The following is an 11,479-nucleotide window of genomic DNA, read 5'->3' as shown; positions in this document are numbered from 1 at the left end:
GGAGGCCATAGAAAAGGAGATTTGGGGGAGAGAAAGGACATGTCTGGCACCTAGACAGAAAACAGGGAAAAAACAGAAATGGAAAAGGTGGGTTTTGTGAACTTTGGACATCTATTGGAGATGTTAGTATATCTGTAAAAGAATTGAATTGACTTCAAGCTGGTAATGGGCGAACAGAGGCTGTGCTAGGGGATCCGGTCACATTTGAGTTATAGGTCCCTTTTATTGTTTGAAATATGTTTTTATTGATTTGGGAGAGAGGAGGGGGGAGGAGAGAGAGAGGAACAATGATGTGATAGAGATACATTGATTGACTGCCTCTTGCATGCCCCCTACTGGGCATCCAGCCTGCAACCAGGCCTATGCCCAGACTAGGAATCTAACTGATAACCTTTTGGTGCCTGTGATGATGGACACTCAACTGACAGAGCCACACCGGCCAGGGCATAGGTCCCTTTTTATTAAGTACTTTGAAAAGGCAACATGCATCCACTTATCTCTTATTAAAAGATCAACTGAGGCATATTAAAATTTATAAGCAAAAATGCATTCAAATAGGGCAGCATCCAATCTGGCAGACAGAAGGATTGTCGAGGAGCTGTATAAAATGAAAGGTTTTTATAGCCAGAAGGGAGTGAGAACAGGGACGTTAATAGACAGAACACATGCTGGTCATGGCAGGTTCCTGTCTTTAGGGGGCTAGGGTCCACCAGGCAGATTACCTGGCTCATGCTGATCGGGAGGGTCCTGATTGTAAGATGCCATTTCTAAAGAAGCCAAAACTGTAAGTAACTCTTGGTTTGGTGGTGCAGGGCTCAGCCTAAGTGACTGCATTGGGGGCCTGTTGTCTTGTTTTTGTAACATTCTCTAAATCCAGTGCCTAGGGCTTCTTTAAGCACCAAAGTCATTCAATAAACATTCTTTTCTATATTGGTAGCAAATTTATTCTTTTGGTGAAGTGGGAGGGGGAATAGGGGATATGAAATAAGAGTTCTGCTTCTCTCCTCATCTAGCTTTTCTATGATGATCTGATTTCGAATCAACTACACTCCCATGTAACTATACACACAAAACATGACTCCAGCAATAAATCCATATTTTATGCTAAGCATTTTAAGATTGCTATGATCCCTTCTTTATACAAGAAAACTAAAGTTAGGAGGTTTAAAAATTCCCCCAAATCCATGGCCAAAACCTGGAGACATGTTTTTGACTCCTAGATTGGGGTTCTTTCCACCACACTTGTGTGTTTCTCAAAGTGTAGGCCACGGATGGCAACATCCCAGGGATCATGTTAGAACTGCAGCAGTGCAGCTAAGGGATAAGAAAAGTAATGCACAGAAAAAAAACATGCATTGACATAAAGACCTCCTGAATCAGAATCTGCATTTTAACACAATCCCCAGGTGATTCATATGCACATTTCAGTCTGAATGGCTGGCATTCATTCCATCATACCACCTACTCCAAACTGAGAGCATTCATTTCTAGCATTACTTGGGATAGAAAATAGAAAAGTTCTGCACGAAATTTGAAAATTCTATGTCTCTAAGATACCATATGGCATTGCAAAGTAAGCTACAAAGCAGTTTGTTTAGAATAATTCCATTTTAAAATAAATTTTATGTAAATAGGCATGTATATCCACACAGAGAATAAAGATGAAGGGTTTTAATGGAAATGTTCTCTCTGGTGCTGGGATTATGGGCAATTTTGTCATTTTCTTCTTTATTAGCTTTCGTTAAGAAACACCTATTGCCCTAACCGGTTTGGCTCAGTGGATATAGTGTCGGCCTGCGGACTCAAGGGTCCCAGGTTTGATTCCGGTCAAGGGCATGTATGTACCTTGGTTGCAGGCACATACCCAGTGGGGGTGTGCAGGAGGCAGCTAATCGATGTTTCTGTCTCGTCGATGTTTCTAACTCTCTATCCCTCTCCCTTTCTCTCCATAAAAAATCAATAAAGTATAGAAAAAAAAAAGGAACACCTATTAATTTCTTAGTTAGTCTTTTGGCAATAACTGAATCTAGCCAGCTAAGAGATTTTAAAAAAACAACAACAAAACTAATGCACAGAAAAACCATAAAAGAGCCCAATAGAATGCCATTACTAAAGTTTTCTGAGGTGCCAACCAAGCCTGAAGGGAACTCTCACCAGCATTTTAAAACCTCAGAGACTCCACTCCCTGCAGGAAGGGGCTTGTTCTTCTGGCCCCCAGGGGGCAGCCCTGTGTAGGTTACACGAGCCTGCTCTTCCCCCCACGTGTGAATAATCAGACCTCATGTTAGTCATAATTCACTGAGGGTCTGAAACATCCTGGGCACTTTAACAACAACAGCAACAACAAATATTAAGATGGAGAATATTTTATAAATAGAGGCTCCCCCTGCCCCCCGCCGCCCCAAATAAACAGAAAAGAAACAGAACACAAACCACCCACACTGCTTGGCCATAGCGGCAGATTCTCTGGCTGTGATGGTATCTGGCCTCGCTGAAGACATGGTTGGACTTCTTCCAGGGCAAGACAGACGGAGATGGGACCTTGGGGGGGAGGACCCCCTTAATTTCACATGGTCAATAAAGCTTTCCACAAAACCCCATCCTCCCGTTGGGGCCACAGGAAATTCTTTTCTTCGCAGCATCCCAAGAACTCCACTTCCGCCGATAACACTGGTATCAATTTTAATGTGGGGAGGGGGTTTGCCCCACACCCCAGGCCATGCTCTAGACACCAGCTGAGTGTTCTAACAACTCAGCTGGATTCTGACACTACCTCCCCGGAGACAGCTTCAGCTCCCACAGGTTAAGGCTTCACTCCCACAAGAGCCCGCTCCCCCTATACGCGCCTCAGATGTCAGCCTCCAGCCCTGGTTGTTCCCTGTGCTTCTGACTGACTGTCTATAGATCAGAGTCCCCATGACCCCTCCTTGGTTTGATTAATAGCTAGAGCAGCTAAAAGAACTCAGGAAACCCATTTATTCACTAGATCACTGGTTTATTATAAAAGGGACATAAGTCAGGAACAGACAGGTGGAAGAGATGCACACACAGGGCAAGGAATGGGGAAAGGGTAGGAAGCTTCCATGCCCTGTACAGGTGCAACACTCTTTTTTTTATGGTTATTATTTATTTATTTATTTTTAAATTTAAATTCTTTATTGTTGAAAGTATTACACATGTCTCCTTTTTCCCCCATTGACGTCTCCCCGGCCGCTCCTCCGCGCCCCCCTCCCCAGCACATGTCCCCTCCCCTCTACTGTCTGTGTCTTTTTGTTATGCTTCTTTGCATGCATACAAGTCCTTTGGTTGATCTCTTCCCCCGCCACACCCTGCCTTCCCTCTGAGGTTTGATGGTCTGTTTGATGCTTCTATGACTCTGGGTCTATTTTTGTTCATCAGTTTAAGTAGTTCATTATATTCCACAAATTAATGAGATCATGTGATATTTATCTTTCTCCAACTGGCTTATTTCACTTAGCATAATGGTCTCCAGGTCCATCCATGCTGTTGCAAATAGTAAGAGTTCTTTCTTTTTCACAGCAGCGTAGTATTCCATTGTGTAGATGTACCACAGGTTTTTAATCCACTCATCTGCTGATGGGCACTTAAGCTGTTTCCAAATCTTAGCTATGGTAAATTGTGCTGCTATGAACATAGGGGTGCATATATCCTTTCTGATTGGTGCTTCTGATTCTTGGGATCTATTCCTAGAAGTGGGATTACCGGGTCAAACGGGACTTCCATTTTTAATTTTTTGAGGAAACTCCATACTGTCCACAGTGGCTGCACCAGTCTGATGACTGGTAATTCTTACCTCACTGTTAACACTAAGGAACTAAGTATCTAGGCTCTGCTCTTTTGGAATGCCAGTGGCCTTTCTTGTGACTCCTCAAATCATACCACACATAATGCCCAATTGTCACTGAGCTTCTGTGCCAGGCAATAATGCCCCAGCTTCCTCATCTAAGCAATTAGGGTAATACTAATACTTTGTATGATTGCTGGGAGGCTAAAGTGAGGCAATGCATGGAACAGACTTACCACAATGGCATGTACATAGCAAAGAGTAAAAGATACCGGCCATCGTTCTCAGTACTGTTATTGTGGTAGTTAGAGAAGGGGCCATCTACTCATCTCTATATTCTTAGCTCCTACTAAGTGTCTGGTGTGTGGCAGGTGCTCAAAAACTGTGGGATGAGTAAAGGTATTACTAAAAAACATCAAGGATGCCCAGGGTTTATAACTCAGAATGATGAGAGGTCTCTTTTCATTTTTATAGCTCATATTTAAAAAATCCATGTAGAGAGACAACCTTATGCTGATACTGAGAAAAGTGAAAACTTCATGGTGTGTTTTTTTTTGTCCTGAACAACAACAGAAAGAATGTGTTTCTAATTAGGGGGGGTGGAGAGAGAAATACCTTGACCACCAGCTTCTGAACACTGACTTCCTGAAAAAAAGTGGAAAAATCCAAAACTAAATAAAAATCTACAGCTTCTCTGGGACCCATGCTCAGGGCCGTATAGCTAATTCTCCAGCGGGGAGAAGCTTCCATCCACCAATGAAACCAGCCTCCTTTTGCAAACCCCTTTTATAGGCAGACTTCCTTTCCTATTTCCTTGGTTTTATTTCACGTTGTGGAGTGCTTGCAACATTGTGGTTTGAAGGAGCAGCAGGGAGAGAGGGGGCAACATGCAGGGCGAGTTCCTCCAAATGTCAGGCAGGGTAGTGCCAGGACAGCTGGGCCTGAAACCCCGCCCCCGAGGAGGGGCACTGGTGTGGCTGGGGAGGATGTGAGCTCAGCCTCATCTGGTTTCTTTTAATGCTCTCAGCAAAAGCCCTGAGTTATTGCATTCTTTCTCAATGTCTTACATAAAATCAGATTATTAAATGCAGAGAGAGTCAACTGTTCTCTGTCCTCTTGGCTAGCTTTCTTGCATCACCATAGCGATATCCATAAACAGAGAAGTAAATTAACCTCTGAAGAAGTCTGCTGGCTTTCCTGTTCAAATTGCTCTCACTTTCCCTGCTTAACCACACATGTGTACACGCACGCACATGCTCACACAATTGGGACTCATCTTCCTTATTGTTAAGTCTATGAATTGACCCGGTGGTGATAAGACCTAAGAGCACAGCTTGGTTCCCATCACTGTTTTGTTTTAAAAACCTTTAATTCCTCCTCATTGCCCGCAGAATTGTGATTCCTTCGCGTAGTGTTTCAAGTTCTTGATCTCTTTCAAAGCCACATCATCGTTATTCGTCAGTGTCCCCCAGAAGCCATTTGAGGAGGGAAGGGGCTCATTGCCTTAGAGAACTCTTTCTTGTCTGATCGTGGCATTTCTGTCCAAGCCCTCTGCAGTCACCTCATCACAATCAAAGCAACCTTCAGGTCCACCTCCAACACCGAATCCCAAGCTTCCCCTCTTCTGTTTCGACTGCCTCAGCCTGAACCAAGCCGTTCTCAAGTTCAACCTGGATGACATCGTCAAGAGCTTCTGAACGGGTCTGGTGCTTTTACTCTTGCCCTGCATGGTCTATTTTTGACACAGCAGTCAGCATGATCTATTAAAAATTTTTATCATATGAGTTCACTCTCCTGCTCAACACCCTTCTGTGACTCTCCTGGTGCACAGATTATGTTCAAAAGCCTTACAATGCCTGCTGGGTCCTGTAAGACCTGGCCCATGCCCACCCTGGCCCTTCCGCTCCAGAATCCCTGGCCTTATTTCCATTCCTTAATCATGCCAAGCCCGTCGCTGCTTCTGGCCTTCTCAGTTTCTCTTATTCTGGAACAGTTTCCTCTGGTTGTTTCGGGGCTGATGCCTTTTTATCGTCATTCAGGTCTCAGCTTAAATTCTCCTTAGAGAATTTTTTGACCATCCAACCTGCAGTCACCCTCATCCCACCCAACACTCTATCAAATAGCCATTTCTCCAAAGCCGTGGTCGGCAAACTGCAGCTCGCGAGCCACATGCGGCTCTTTGGCCCCTTGAGTGTGGCTCTTCCACAAAATACCACATGCGGGCGCATGAACAGTGCGATTGAAACTTTGTGGCCCATGCGCAGAAGTCGGTTTTCGGCCTGGGCAAGTCTATTTTGAAGAAGTACTGTTGATATTTGGCTCTGTTGACTAATGAGTTTGCCGACCACTGCTCCAAAGATATAGAAATCGCCAATAAGCACAATGAAAAGATGATCAATATCACTAGTCACTAGGGAAATGCAAACTAAAACCATAATGAGATACCACCTCACACCCATTAGGATGGCTATTATTTAAAAAACAACAACAGAACGTAAGTGTTTGTTAGTAAGGATGAAGATGTAGAGTAATTGGAACCCTTTTGCATTGCTGGTAGGAACGTAAAATGATGCAGCCTTTGTAGAAAAAAGTATAGCAATTCCTAAAACAACTGAGCATAGTCCTGGCTGGTTTGGCTTTATGGATAGAGTGACTGCCTGCAGACTGAAGGGTCCCAGGTTCCATTCCAGTCAAGGTCACATGCCTGGGTTGTAGGCTTGATCCCCAGTGGGGGATGTGCAGGAGGCAGCTGATCAATGATTCTCTCTCATCATTGATGTTTCTATCTCTCTTTCCCTCTCTCTTCCTCTCTGAAATCAATAAAGATATATTAAAAAACAAAAACAAACAATAAAAAAAACAGCGTACAATTATCATATAATCCAACAATTCCACTTCTGGTTATCCACCCACAAGAATTGAAAGCGGATCCCATGTTCAGAGCTTTATTCACAAAAGCAAAAGATGAAAGCAACCCAAGTGTGTATTGACAGACAAAGAAATAAACAAAATGTAGCATATACATACAGTGGAATATTATCCAACCTTAAAAAGGAGAGAAATTCTGATACATGCTACAACATAAATAACACTTGAAACATGATGCCAAGTGAAATAAGCCTGTCAGAAAAGAACAGATTCTGTATGACCCCACTTACATGATGTACCTGGAGTAGTCAAATTCACAGAAACAAACAATAGAAAGGTAGCTGCCAGGGGCTGCAGGGGAAGGGGAGGGGAAATTATTGTTCAACTAGAGGCCAGATGCATGAAATTCCTGCAAGGGGCTGGGCCCTTGTAGCTGCAGCGGCTTGCCTTAGCCCTCACAGCCCCTGCTTCATCTGGAAGGTCGTCTGGAAGGACTTCTGGTCTAATTAGCATATTACGCTTTTATTATTATAGATGGGGATAGAATGTCAATTTTAGAAGGAAAAAGTTTTGGAGATGGATGGTCATGATGATTGCACAACAGTGTGATTGTGCTCAGTGCTATTGAGTTGTACGCTTAAAAATGGTCAAATGGTAAAACAAACAAAACCTCCTTTCCTGAAAATCTGTAGAAACAGAGAGGAGATTGTGGTTGCCTAAGGCTGGAAGGGGTTGGGGAAAATGGGGAGTAAATGCTGATGGGTAAAATGGTCTCTTTGGCATAATGAAAATGGCCTAAAATTTATTGGGTTGCACAACTCTGTGAAATACTAAAAACCATTGACTTGTATACTTTAAATGGGTAATTTACATGGTGTGTGAATTATATCTCAACTAGAGGCCCGGTGCATGAAATTTGTGCACTTTGGGGGGGGGTGTGTTCTCAACCTGGTCTGCGCTCTCTTGCAGTCAGAGAGCCCTCAGGGGGTGTCTGACTGACGGCTTAGACCCATTCCTGGTGGTGAGTAGGCCTAAGCCGTCAGTCGGACATCCTTAGCACTGCTGCGGAAGCGGGAGAGGCTCCTGCCACTGTCGCTGTGCTCGCCAGCCATGAGCCTGGCTTCTGGCTGAGTGCCACTCCCGCTGTGGGAGTGCACTGACCAACGGGGGCAGCTCCTGCATTGAGCATCTGCCCCCTGGTGGTCAGTGTGTGTTATAGCCACCAGTTGTTCCGCTGTCGGGCTGAAACTGGCTCTCTGACATCCCCCGAGGGGTCCCAGATTGTGAGAGGGCACAGACCAGGCCAAGGGACCCCACTGGTGCATGATCAAGGCTGGGGAGGGACATGGGAGGTTGGCCAGCTGGGGAGGGACCATGAGAGGGCTCAAAGGCATGTCTGACCCGTCTCGGTCAGTCCTGATTGGCCAGACCCCAGCAGCAAGCTAACCTACTGGCTGGAGTGTCTTCCCCCTGGTGGTCAGTGCACATCATAGTGGGCAGTTGAGTGATCTTAGCATATCATTAGCATATTATGCTTTGATTGGTTGAATGGACACTGGACACTTAGCATATTAGGCTTTTATTATATAGGATTATATAGGGTAAGGCTGATATACATAGAGAAATCTCCTTTGTCATTTGACAATCCCTTTACCTAGACAAGTAATCTACAACTTTGGCTGCCCATGACATTCCTTCTCATTCTATCCAAAAATTCAAATTCCTTTCTTCTTCTCCATCAAAAGTAATTACCCTCTGCCCATTTCCTTCCCATCCTGCTGTCCAAAACTAATGTTATACACTTATGGGTTTTTTGTTTTGTTTGTTAATCCTCACCCGAGGATATTTTCTCCATTGAGTTTTAGAGAGAGTGGAAGGGAGGGAGATAGACAGAGAAACATCAATGTGAAAGAGACACATCGATTGGTTGCCTCCTGCATACATTCCCTTGGGGGGATGGAATCAAACCTGCAACCAAGGTATGTGTCCTTGACCGGAATTGAACTCGGGACCTTTCAGTCTGTGGGCTGATGCTCCAACCACTGAGCAAAACAGTCTGGGGCCATTTATGTTTTTTAAAAGACCTAATGAGTGCCTATGATAAAGAGCCTCTGACGCCGAAAAGGTTGAGCTAATGTGGAAAATCCAGGGAACCTGGCAGACCATGGCGGATATATTTAGATAGGTGTCACAGCAAACACAGTAGAAGCTGCCCATGATCTTTTCTGTTTTTGCTGCCAAGAGGGATAGAAACTATCAGTCACAGGGATAAGCTTTCACTTTCCAGAGAGGAAAAAGAGAAAACAAAGAGCTTCCCAGCAACCCGAGTCACTGGACTTAGTCAGCATTACAGCAGTGTCCTGGGTTGCTTTTAATTCCCTCAAAGGTAAAATCCTGGGATTCATGGAAGAGTTCATGATTAGAAAGGGCAATCTGGGTTCTAGAACAGCCCTGTTCCATGTTAAAGGTAAACAAAGCCAGACAGTAGTTAAAGTGGTAAGGATTAATCATTGCAATGGGAAAAGAGTCCAGCATGAACTGAACTGAACTTTGAATTGTATGGAAGTGACTGAATGTTTTCAAAAGAGAATAAGGAACAGGCAGGGGATTGAGTCAGGGAAGTGAAAAATGGGAACCTTTAGTTTTCTTAGGCAGGCACTTTAAGGGAGGTTAGGGTCGTCCTAAGGATGTGGCCTTGAGCTGTTAGAAACTATGTTGGTGTTTTTATTAAAGTCTTTAAAGACAAAGGTTTAGGCCTAGTCAAGAAGAGGGTTCAGGGGAGTCTGGCTAGAGTTTGGTCAAGGAAAGAATCTTGGTCATCTGTCACTTGCTGGCTGTGTGATCCTGGGTGAGTCACATTCCATCTCTGACCCCTAGTTTCTAAGATCAAAATACTTCCAAGACCAGTACCTTTCCCAATAACTCCCCCTACTTGCTGTCCTGAAAGATAGGGGGTAACTTGGGTTTGAGTCTCATATCAGCACTTATTAGATACTAGAGGCCCATTGCACAAAACTTGTGCACTTGGGGAGAAGGGGTCCCTCAGCCTGGCCTGTGCCCTCTCACAGTCTGGGAGCCCTCAGGGGATGTCCAACTGATGGCTTAGACCTGCTCCTCAGGGGGAGCAGGAGTGCACTGACCACCAGGGGGCAGCTCCTGCATTGAGCGTCTGCCCCCTGGTGGTCAGTGCGTGTCATAGTGACAGGTCGTTCCGCCTTTTGGTCGATTTGCATATTAGCCTTTTATTATATAGGATGTGACTTTGAACAAGTACTATTGCCATTGGGTGCCGTGTCCACACCCTTAAAATAACAACAAATGACCTTGACAGAGATTGGCATCTATGACTTCTGCATCATTACATTTCCTTGAATATGTCAAAATTGGGATTTTTACTATTTTATGTGGTAAAGTGAACATTTAAAAATAACCCAAATGTCTACACAATGAAAGCAGTCTTGAGAGGGAAGTTTATAGCTCTACAGGCCTATCTCAAAAAACAAGAAAACATGGTAGTAAATCATCTAACTCTACAACTCAAAGAATTAGAAAGAGAGCAACAAGAAAACCCCAGAGTGAGCAGAAGGAAGGAAATAATAAAGATTAGAGCAGAAATAAATGACATAGAGACCAAAAAAACAATACAGAAAATCAATGAAACCAAGAGCTGGTTCTTTGAAAGGATAAACAAGATTGACAAACCTCTAGCCAGACTCACCAAGAAGCAAAGAGAGAGGACCCAAATAAACAAAATCAGAAACGATAGAGGCGAAATAACAACAGACCCCACAGAAATACAAATGATCATTAAAAAATACTATGGACTGCTCTACTCCAACAAACTAGACAACCTGGAGGAAATGGACAAATTCCTAGAAAAATACAACATTCCAAAACTCAATCAGGAAGAATCTAAAAATCTCAACAGGCCAATAACTATGGAAGAAATTGAAGCAGTCATCAAAAAGCTTCCATAAAAATAACCCAAATGTCTTTCAGTAGAAGACTGGTTAAGTAAATGGAACATTTATACAATAGAATCCTGAGAAAAAAAATTAAAAATAGATAATTATAATAGAACAAAGGCTAAAAATCATGAAGTGGAGGAAAAAATCAAATTATAGTACAGGATTGCTATTTAGATCTCATTTTAATTTTTATTAAATAAAAAAGCATATAAATAATATATGAATATGCACATGTACATGTATATGTGCATAGAGATAAAAGCATGGTTGGATATACACCAAACACTAATGTACGTGTATTGTTGCCTACTGTGTGTTTGTTATATGTGTATGTGGATGTTGGGGAGTGAGGGATGATGACTTATACAAGATTAGAATCTATTAGTGAGGATATCACTTTTCCTGTTAAAGGGTAGGCAATTTGTGCCAAGGCCTTGTGCTAAGCATTTTATGTCTATAACTCATAATCATTCAAATAACCTGAGAGGTAATGATGTTACCGACAATGATGACTATTATTATTACAGATGAGAAAAGTGAGATGCAAAGAGGTTAAACAACTCGCTCAGTATCACACTACTGTAAGGTGCCAGGGGCACAGCTCTAACTGTGGCACTGACTTCACATTTTTTTCTGTTTAACCAATATTTAACTTCTTAGCTAATTGCTTTTGAAATAAAAATGAGTGATTTGTTAATTCCTAGATGACCAATCTTTCTTCATCACAATGAAACCTATCACAGATTTCCCCATTCTCCATTTAATATGGAGAAATATTTCCCACATAAGAATGTATATAGGTAAATATTAGATTAATATCCATCAGTAATATTTATTC

Source organism: Myotis nattereri, assembly GCF_964212035.1.
Source record: "Myotis nattereri genome assembly, chromosome: 5".
In the NCBI taxonomy this organism is placed as follows: domain Eukaryota; kingdom Metazoa; phylum Chordata; class Mammalia; order Chiroptera; family Vespertilionidae; genus Myotis; species Myotis nattereri.
The sequence above is the reverse complement of the archived record's forward strand: the minus strand, read 5'-3'. Positions refer to the sequence as shown.